Genomic DNA, 11,243 nt, shown 5'->3' with positions numbered 1-11,243 from the left:
TTCAGCTCGTAAACTTGGGGATAAAAGTGAAGTGAAGCCTGGGACGAGTCGCATGAAAACGCTGCTGCTAAAGCAACACTCAGTAATCCAAAGTATTCCTGCACCCTGCTGGGGACCAACAGGGACTGCAAAAACCATCAGCCTTGTTTCCATCCGAGCACATGATGCTCACATCCTCCTGCAGGCCCAGGAGTAAACAGACTCGACAAAAAAGACAAAATGCATGAAAATGAACATTTTGATGTTTTACAATATGAGTTGATTTTTGACAGAAGTGTCAGAATGTCTCATCAACATGTTTCTTATATCCCTGGAACACTGACACTCACCTCCATCCATTCATATACACAGATTTACTGTGGAAATGACTCTGAAGGATTTCTGGCAGCTTTCAACCTTCCCAGGATCAATTACACACCAATAACATCAACATTAATATCAAAGTGATCAGGAAAAAATCTTTAGATGATGTGAGAGTCTGGAACCTGATTTTATTGGATAAACACGCTTATTTATGTGAGAAATCAGTTCAGATTGTAGGTGTGTGTGTGTTTCTCTAACAGGAGGAGACTCTCCCTCCTACACTGAACACAGAGACACTGAGGAACCAAACCAGAGCCAAAATCCAGCATAAAGAGGTTGAGTGAATGTGGTGTTGAAGGTGTGGAGGTGGATCAGTGTGTCAGAGGAGACTCTGTAGAAGGACAGAGTGCCATCAGGACAGTCCACATACACTGCAACTCTGTGAGAGACGGAGGAGGAGGAGGAGGAGGAGGAGGAGGAGGAGGAGGAGGAGGGGAGGTCTGTTCTTCTCTTATTGTGCCTGACAGAGAAACCACCAACATCAGAGCACTCCAGACTCCAGGACTGATTATTCCATCCAAACACACAGTCAGCAGTCTTTCCTTTCCTTCTGATTCCTCTGTAAGTCACTGATATAAAAACTTCTCCACTCCACTCAACCTCCCAATAGCAGCGACCAGTCAGACCAGTTCTACACAGCAGCTGATGCCTGCAGTCAAACCTCTCTGGATGATCAGGATGAGGCTGCTTCTTCATCACAAATGTCACCTTCCTGTTGTTGTCAGACAGTTTGAGGTTTGTGTTTACTGTGTTTGTGTCCACTGTGAGTTCACAGGCATCTGATGGAGAGAACAAGACACAATACAGCAGCAGTTTATCATCTAACACACCTGATGGCTTCATTTGTTGCTTCATTAACAGACTGACTGTTCATTAGATCAAAACTTCACAGTGACTCATCTTGTTGGATTTTCTATCAAACTGAGAGCTGAATGCAGATACACAAGCTTTAGACTGAAACTACTTTAACATGTGCTGCCTTGTTTTCATCAATCAAAGTCAACACACACTTACACTTCCTCAGACCAGGTTTCAGCCACTGCTGTCCACCATGTTCCACCCTGGAGGAAGAAACAAAGTCAGAATGAACCTTCAGAAGCTTCCTCATCAATGATCTTCATCAACCTTCACTCAGATCCACCATGAAGACAAAACAGCTGCATTTAGAAAACACATTTCATACACAGACTCAGTTCAACTTGACATCAAACATTCAGAAGAAAACAACAAGAGAAGAAGAAACCAGCTGACGTCCACTTTTCTGACTGTGACTCACATGTGATGAAGCTCCCAAACTGTGTGATTCATGATGCACACAAACCTGCTAAATATGTGTTTTTCTGATAGATCGATTGTTCTTTGACCTTCAGTTCGAGCTCACGTTTGATTCGTTTCCTGATTGATCAGCAATTGAAGAAAGTTTGATCTGGCCTGTCAGGAGCTTCCAGAGTCCACACTGAAACACCAAAGCCACTGAGCGCCGTCAGTCTCCAGCTGGTCTGCGCTCGCCTTTAGTCATCTTTCCAGTGGAAAAGAAATGCTGAGACACAGCAGTGAAGACACTGAAGGACAGATTTGACTGTGAGGACATCAGGCAGAACCTTCAGAGCCTTCTGATGTGCTGGAAGAACCTTAGAGATGGTCAGCTTCTGCTTCGTGGCCTCTCCATCCATTTGTGTGGCCCAAAGAGCAGCACAGGCAACACTGTGTGAGCTCCATGTCTGCCTGTGCATCATCTCCTTCATAACTCACATCAGGTCTTCAATGAACTACTGGAGGAGAGCAGATCCACTTCCTGATATGCATGTTCACTGTTGTGTATTTAGATCAACAGCCTCCAGCTGCTGGGATGCAGTCAGAGTCCTTGTTGCAGAACCTGACTGAACTCTGATTATCTGCTTTGTTTTATGTCACCAGTGATGGAAAGAAGAGATTTTATACAAACAAAATAAATCTTTTTCATTTGGCAATTTTTGTTTCACAACAGGAAATCTACTGAAACGAAGGTACACGGATTGTCAAGACTGAACTTTGAACCTCTTGAGGATTCTGCATGATGGTTCATCAACACTTTATATTATTTCATTCGTAAATCCTTTTTGACTGTATTTGTCACAGAGTGTGTGTGGTGGTCAGTAAATGATGGACAGCAGATCCTGGTGTGATATTAGTTAGGAGGTCAGTCTCAGTGGGGACAGGGACTCTCAGCACATCAGTTACTGTCTTCACTGTTATCAGCAGTACTGCTGGTCCACACTGTGAACCAACAGTCCTCAGCTTGTCACTGTGACAGACAAACTGTGTGTGAGCTCTTGTTGTCTGTTCATACCTGAGAGTGTCCAGTCTCCAGTGTGGATCCTCCAGTCCAGCAGACAGCAGCTCCACTCCTGAGTCTCCTGGATGATTGTAGCTCAGGTCCAGCTCTCTCAGATGGGAGGGGTTGGATCTCAGAGCGGAGGCCAGAGAAGTACAGCCTTCCTGTGTGATCATACAGCCTGACAACCTGAACACACACACACACACAAAGAAACAAACAGATTGGTGGCTCTCATCAGTGACATCAGCATGTATATGTCCAAAAAAACTGACATGGACATCTGTTAAACAGAAGCTGAATCCTGACCTGAGTGTCCCCAGCTGACAATTTGGACTCTTCAGTCCAGCAGACAGCAGCTTCACCCCTGAATCCTGCAGGTCGTTGTTACTCAGGTCCAGCTCTCTCAGACTAGAGGACTGGGAGCTGAGAACTGAGGACAGAGCTTCACAGCTTCTCCCTGACAGATTACAGCCACTCAGCCTAAACAAAACATACAGGACATATAAGAAAACATTTCATTGTATATTTGATATGACTCACACTGGAAGTTAATTGAGTAATAAAATGACAACAAAAATATAAAAGTATATAACAGTTATGGGTCACCCTTCACAAGTTAATTCATCTCACTCCTGTGGAGGGTCAGCGAAAGTGAAGAAACAGTTTATGTCACGTTGAACTTTCAGTTAGTTAGTTTTCACTTTTATTTTCTAGTTTGTCTCCTCTTGTGTCTTGTTTAGCTTGTCATTTCCTGTCTTTGTCTGTTTTCCCTCCTTTTTTGACAGTTTGCTCCTCCCTGATTAGTTTCACCTGTGTCTCGTTACATCACCTATATACACCTGTGCTGTCCTTGTGTTTGTTGTGGATTTGCTGTGTTTCTCTGAGTTCCCTGGCAAACCCTACGTTCTCTGTTTTCCGGTGGTCTCAGTGTTGCTTATGGTTTCTGGATCTTCTTTGTTTGGACCATTTTTACCAGGACTCACAGTCGCCTTTTGTTTGCCTGCTTCTGTTTCATTAAAGTTCATTAAAGTTCCTTTTGTTCACCTCAACTCTGGTGTCAGGGTCTGCACTTTGGGTCCTGATCTTTGATGTGATTCTAACAGTTTGCAGGTTTTTCAACTGATCAACCTATCAACTACATTTTTCGACTCTTATTTGACCAAAACACATATTAATTGAGAACAACCCGTCACATGTGATCCAGTCAGAATCTGCAGTTCTGTGGTCACTTACAGAGCTTTGTTGGAGGCTTTGACCACTGGCAGCAGCCTCAGAAGAGCCTCCTCTGAAGCAGAGTATTTCTTCAGGTCAAACACGTCCAGATCTTCTTCTGATGACAGTAAGATGAAGACCAGAGCTGACCACTGAGCAGGAGACAGTTCATCTGTGGAGAGACTTCCTGACCTCAGGGACTGTTGGATCTCCTCCACCAGAGAACCATCATTCAGCTCATTCAGACAGTGGAACAGATTGATGCTCCTCTCTGGAGACAGATTCTCACTGATCTTCTTCTTGATGTACCTGACTGTTTCCTGATTGGTCTGTGAGACACTTCCTGTGTGTTTCATCAGACCTCGTAGGAGAGTCTGATTGGTCTGAAGTGAAAGACCCAGGAGGAAGCGGAGGAACAAGTCCAGGTGTCCATTTGGACTCTGTAAAGCCTCATCCACAGCACTCTGGTACAGATGAGTTTGTTCTTGTTTGTTTCTGATCAATTGAGACAACCTGGAGGTTGATGGTTTTCCTGACATCACACTGACACCTGATTTGTTGAATGTCTGGTGGACATGAAGAGCAGCCAGAAACTCCTGAACGCTCAGATGGATGAAGCAGAACACCTTGTCCTGGTACAGTCCTCTCTCCTCTTTAAAGATCTGGGTGAACACTCCTGAGTACACTGAGGCTGCTCTGATATCGATGTCACAGTCTGTCAGGTCTGATTCATAGAAGATCAGGTTTCCTTTCTGCAGCTGCTCAAAAGCCAGTTTTCCCAGAGACTTAATCATCTTCCTGCTGTCTGGACTCCACTGTGGATCTGTCCCAGCTCCTCCATCATACTTGATGTTCTTCACTTTGGACTGAACCACCAGGAAGTGGATGTACATCTCAGTCAGGGTCTTGGGCAGCTTTCCTCTCTCTCTGGTCTTCAACACATCCTCCAGAACTGTAGCAGTGATCCAGCAGAAGACTGGGATGTGGCACATGATGTGGAGGCTTCGTGATGTCTTGATGTGGGAGATGATTCTGCTGGCCTGCTCCTCATCTCTGGATCTCTTCCTGAAGTACTCCTCCTTCTGTGGGTCAGTGAACCCTCTGACCTCTGTCACCATGTCAACACACTCAGGAGGGATCTGATTGGCTGCTGCAGGTCGTGTGGTTATCCAGAGGCGAGCAGAGGGAAGCAGATTCCCCCTGATGAGGTTTGTCAGCAGCACATCCACTGAGGTGGACTCTGTGACATCAGTCAGCATCTCATTGTTGTGGAAGTCCAGAGGAAGTCGACACTCATCCAGACCGTCAAAGATGAACACAACCTGGAACTCTTCAAACCTGCAGATTCCTGCTTCTTTGGTTTCAGTGAAGAAGTCATGAACAAGTTCCACCAAGCTGAACTTTTTCTCTCTCAGCACATTCAGCTCTCTGAAAGTGAATGGAAATGTGAAGTGGACGTCCTGGTTGGCTTTGTCTTCAGCCCAGTCCAGAGTGAACTTCTGTGTTAAGACTGTTTTCCCAATGCCAGCCACTCCCTTTGTCATCACTGTTCTGATTGGTCCATCTCTTCCAGGTGAGGCTTTAAAGATGTCTTCTTGTCTGATTGTTGTTTCTGGTCTTGTGGTTTTCCTGGATGCTGTTTCAATCTGTCTGACCTCATGTTCTTCATTGACCTCTGCAGTCCCTCCCTCTGTGATGTAGAGCTCTGTGTAGATCTGATTCAGGAGGGTCGGGTTTCCTGCTTTAGCAATCCCCTCAAACACACACTCATACTTCTTCTTCAGCTCAGATTGGAGCTGACGTCGACAAACTGCAGCAACAGTTCCTGAATGAAAACACAACAAATCAGTGAGTGGATGTTGGTGTTAATGTGAGAAAAGTGGAGTGTGGAAAATCCTCTTACTGCTGTGCAGACGGTCAGCCAGCTCCTCCTGCTTCATTCTCCTCAGGAAGTGCAGTGTGATCTTCAGAAATGCATCTCTGCTGCTGCTCCTCTGCTCTTCATCCTCACCATCCAACACCTCCTCATCCTCACTCTGCCTCTCTAAGCTTTCTGGGTAATCTGGACTCAGAAGCTTCTGGAACTTTTTCAGCTCCTTCTTCACAAAAGTCACAACGTTCTCCTCGAGATGCTGGAAAAGAATAAAACAAAGATAAAAATTGTGTTGATTTGATTTGGAGCTGAGCTAAAAGTTGTTGTTGGACATTTACACACCATGAATATGGAGTCCAGGTCTGCTGGATTCTGCTGGACAGACTGACCACCGAGAACATCTGACTGTTGCTGCTGAACTCTGTGGAGAAAACATGACGTATGATGATTACACACATTTTAGCACTTGTTGCTTTTCTTTTTTTTTTTTTGTAATTATCTTTTTATTTGGAAAAAGACCACAATTAAACTTACAGCTTTTCGACATTTTACATAGCACACTCTGCCCATTTTCCTTGTTTTAGTCCTATACATATGTAATAAAAAGAAAATTTAAAAAGAAAGAAAGAAAAAAGAAAAAGAAAACATCCAGATGTCGCAGTTTTCCAGTGACAAGACTCAGTCCTTAAATGCCTTACAGTCCGTATAATTAAGATGACACTGCTCATCCGTATTCACCCACTTATTTCAAAAAACAGTAACTATATACAATTGAACTGAAGGGAGTTTACATTTTTACATTCTTCTCAACTATAGAGGGAAAGTTGTTAAAACCGGGTGTTATACAAAGTTATACAAAATCTGTTCTCGTTGGGGTTACAAAATCAATCCATTTTTGCCAAATTTGGTAGAATTTATCTTTTTGAGCCCTCAGAGAGTAAGTCAATTTTTCCATCTTAAATATTTCTAAGGTTACCCCATACCAATCGTGTATGGTAGGCGGAGTTGTAGTTCGCCACCTTCTGGTGATTGATTTTTTACTCGCCGCCAAAAGGGCCTGGAGTAGCTTTATATCCCTCCTCTGTTTCAAACACACTATATGGCCCAAATAAAGTGACTCTATGTCCATGGGTAGATAAATTTTGAATACTGTGCACAATATTTTATAGATACCCTTCCAATATGAACTCAGCTTAGGACATTCCCAGAATATGTGTGAGTGGTTTGCCTCCCTTGACCCACACTGTCTCCAACAGATTGAACCTTCATTATTGTATCTTTCCTGGTGGGGGGTCTTAAAAAATCTTACTATATTTTTCCAGCAGTGTTCCCTCCACTCCATAGAGTTAGTTGAGGACCACTGAAAGCTGCATATTTCCCCCCACGCCTCCTCCGAAATTTCTATTCCTGCTTCCTTTTCCCATTTTTCCTTAATGTACAAGGTATTTTCATTTTTAATCAGAAACAGAGCATTATACAATTTTGAGATTGATTTGGAGGGAACCGAATCGAGGGCCGACCTTAAAATCCTGAAGAATTCCGACTCTGTTTTTGAGAAGTCAGTAGGCCTGCACTTCTGGTTGAAATAATGTCGCAGCTGAAGGTACCTGAAGAAATCCCCCTGTTCTAGGCCATGTTTGTCTCGCAAGTATTGGAAACTCTGTATTGCGTTTTTGTGTGTGAATGAAAGGTAGGTTGTAAGGCCTTTCTGTATCCAGGACTTAAATCTTTTATCCCCTCTATTGGGGATAAATTCTGTATCATAAGCACACCATCTAAAGAGCCTGAGCATGTTGTGAATTTCGCTTGTTTTAACCACTTTTTGCCAAATCTTTAACGTAAGATTAATCCAGGGGTTATTTCTCTCTTCCAATTGGGCTATCAAGCCTCTATCTACGATTACAGCCTGTAGAGGTAAATCTAACACTTGTTGCTTTTCAAGGATCAGCTGATCCAGTTTTCTGGCATCAATGAGGCCACCTTCAGGTTGGTCTAAGAAGCAGCTCACTGTCACCTGCTGACAAAGTGTTTGGTTGGTCAAACCACAAGTTTCACCCAAATTTCCTGGAAAACTGATGTGTTTCTGTGGACTAAATCTCCTGCTTACAGAAAAGTGAAAAAGCTACAGGAAACAAAATGAGTTTGAAAAAGCTTTGCTGGAATCAGCAGACTGAGACCACCGAGCAGCTGCCTTACAGTAACTTTGTAATGACAAATCTGGAGCCAGTGGAGTCTGAAAGCTGAGACCTTTTAGATCTTTTTGTGGACTGACTTGATAGAAGGAGAAGCTGCAGAACATCAAACTCATCTGCTTTAAACTCTTACCTTCCTTCAGCAGAGTCGTGTCCACCTCTGAAGTTACGAGGTTGATCCATGGACCCTCTCCGACCCAGACAGCTGGGTCCAGGAGATTCTGCTGTCTGCTGGTCCACACTGATAGAAACACACAGACAAACTAATGCGCCTCTCAAACCTTCACTTTGATGGTCAAGCTGGAGACAAAACATTCAAAGCTCTGCCGACTCCTGGAGATGTGAGCATCTCAGTGAAGGTCAGAGAGAGGAAGAGGAGGGAACAGGAGCTCTCCAGGGAGACATGACAAAGGCAGGAGGACAGCAGGACAGGAGGGGACGCTCCTCTGTCTCATGAGGATTTGCAAGCCTTCATGCAGGACTGAGGGGACAGTTAATGTGCTCGTCAGCAAACAGCATTTTGACTTCAGTGTGAATGTGATGACGACACACTGGAAGCCTCCCTTTGCTTTCTGATGTGGACTCTAACTGACCCTGATGTCATGTACCTCAAATGAACAGCCTGAAGGAGTCAACAGTCCAGATGTGCTATTGGCTGATTTCAATTGTTCAGCCCAGCTCTGTAGTGAGAGTGAACAACAAACTGCTCTGAATCTTTGACACTGAAAAAAGCTGCTGGAAAATAAAATCCAACCTCGTCTATTTTGTTCACTTGATGAGTTGATTAGAAGGAACAATCAAAGTGAAGGGACAGCATGTGGGGGGGCAGAACAAATCCATGATGGTTTCTACCTGCTCTCATGCAGCTCCTGAGTAAATATGAAGAAATATGAAGTGAATGAAGAAGAATCTGAAGCAGCCAGGATCACAGGAAGTTATGGGAAAGTTCCTGCTAACTGGGACTGTGTTGACTTACTGAGTCTCTGAAGGAAGTCGTCCTTTAAAATCTATTTCTGCAATCATGGACCCGTCACTCTTCATGGACACGCAGCTGGGTTCAGGTTCAGGACAGTCTGGTCTCTGCTGCTGCTCGGGGCTTCAACACAACACACACAGAGCTTTGAGTGTGAATAATGATGGTGGAGTGATGTGAGTGCTGAGCTGTGACATGGAGAAGAGTCATGGACAGTTAGAGATCCTCATCTCACCTCTGAGCTTTGGTCTGGCTGTCATGTTCCCCACACAGAGTGGTTTTAGAGGGAGGGACTCCCTCCTCTGTCTCCTCACACTGATTCATAGCAGAGCCCACACCTTCACACAAACACAACAACATGCTGTCAGAGCTCCAACATTCATGACAACAACGTCTCCATCACACGTTACAAGATTTCTGCTGCTGTCCTGCTGGTGGACGTCCTGCTGTGTTTTCTGTGTTGTGGCTGTTGGATTCAGTTCCCCCTCAGAGTACATGAACTTGGATTCAGTATCACATCCTGAGCTGAGCTGACATTTAGCTGCAGGAAGTCGCCCCCAACGTGAGGAGAGAACAGTGGAAACCAAAGCAGAACCACCTTCAGTTCCTGTGGTGGAAAAGTCTGAACCTCAGTGATGGTCAGCATGAAGCTTGTAGCTGCAACAACTTCTCCATCATTCACACAGTTAACATCACTGGGTGGAACTGGAGTCAACATGAGGACATGAATTCATCTGACTGAAACATCATCACATCTTTGTTCTAAAACAGAAAAGAGCTTCCACTTTGGAGCTTCGGTTCTCTGGAGTTTTTGTTCTCCTCTTCCACCTCTACAAGTCTTCATTACATCCACTCAAACTCCACATTTTTGATCGATTTTCTGTCCAACTTGTAATCTCAGCCCCTCAGATTCAGTGGAAACATCATCAGGAATGTGCAACACAAAGTTTGGGTTTATAGTTCAGTTCCTGAGTTTAGTGCCTGTGGCTCCATGACGATAAAGAAATAAGAAAGTCTTGATATTTGCTTTGTTCATCATATTTTTATTGTCTTGTGAAGCAGAAACTCCAGCTGAAAGCCCTGACTGAAGTTCTCTGCTGTCTTATCTTGGCCTGATAGTCCTGTCCCACCACAGCAACACAAACCATATTAGCATTTCCTGACAGAGACGGTGGCGAGTGTTAAACCCAGACTGCAGGGTTCAAAGTTTCCCTTCAGAAACCTCTGGGCTTCCTCACAGACACTCTGGAAGTCTTTGGATTCAGTCTGTGGGTCAGGACTAAAAGGATGCTTTGCTGCTGATCAAGTTTCAGACAAAGATAGAAACAAGTTCAGACCAGTTCTGACTGTCCCTCATCTCTCAGCAGTGAAGTCAGCTCAGCTCAAGTTCTGACTTGTTTCCTGGTGCAGATGAAATGTGAATAAACTCAACATGAAAAGGCTCATTTTGGACCAAAAGTCACATCTCATAGACTCATTAGTGAATTCATTCATGAATATTCAGACCTACAAACAGGAAACAACAGTGTTGTCAGAATGCATCACTGCTCTCATCTACAAGTCTGTTATGTAGCTCCCAACATAACGAGTGACAGCAAACAGTTTCTTCATCAAAGGTGTGTCGTGTTACCTGTCAGGGGTCTCACCTGTTCAGCTCCACACGAGATCAAACACACTTTGTTTCTTCGTCCGCAGACGCCGACAGACGCTGCTGGTGTTCGTCCGACCGACAGCCGTCACATCCTCATACCTTCAAATCCAAATCCAGAAACGTCAGTCTGACGTGAGAGCAGAGAGCCAGTGTGAGCTGCAGTGCTGCCAGTCAGCAGCAGGTGGCAGTGTTACTGAAGGTCTGTCAGTCAGTCCTTTCTGAGAGTGTCTCCAGTGTTTCCTGCATTTTACGAAGATCGTCTGAGGTGGCAGAGCGGACACAGAGATGTAGAGGACGTAGAAAGGTGAGTAGGTGTTGAGGGAGGGACAGTAAAAGTGGCAGGAGCCTCAGGAAAAGATGGCAGAGTGTTTGGAGATGAAAACACCCTGCTAGCCTGGTGAGCTGTCTCGATCTGTTGTGCAAGCTGAAGTGCAGAATCCAGTGTTTTGACACCCTGCTCATGACAACGTAGCTGAAGATATGGCTCAAGTCCAGCAATGAAGCGTCTGAATTTTTAGCATTTTTAGCATCTTTAGCATTTTGTCCATACGTGGGAAAAGCTTCCTCCACTAGACGACTAATTTCAGCAACAAAAACTGGAAGGGCCTCTCCAGGTAAGCGAGTGCGTGCATTGACATAACTTTGAAATGTAGAAAGATAAG

The 11,243-nt window shown here is 44.5% G+C and overlaps 1 pseudogene; it reads right to left on the bottom strand.

The window, feature by feature from the left end:
* Positions 1 to 5: 5 nt before the first annotated feature.
* On the bottom strand, positions 6 to 9,964 carry LOC124058677 (annotated as a pseudogene).
* Positions 9,965 to 11,243: the final 1,279 nt, after the last annotated feature.

Source organism: Scatophagus argus, chromosome 5 (assembly GCF_020382885.2).
Source record: "Scatophagus argus isolate fScaArg1 chromosome 5, fScaArg1.pri, whole genome shotgun sequence".
Lineage (NCBI taxonomy): Eukaryota > Metazoa > Chordata > Actinopteri > Scatophagidae > Scatophagus > Scatophagus argus.
The sequence above is the reverse complement of the archived record's forward strand: the minus strand, read 5'-3'. Positions and strand labels throughout refer to the sequence as shown.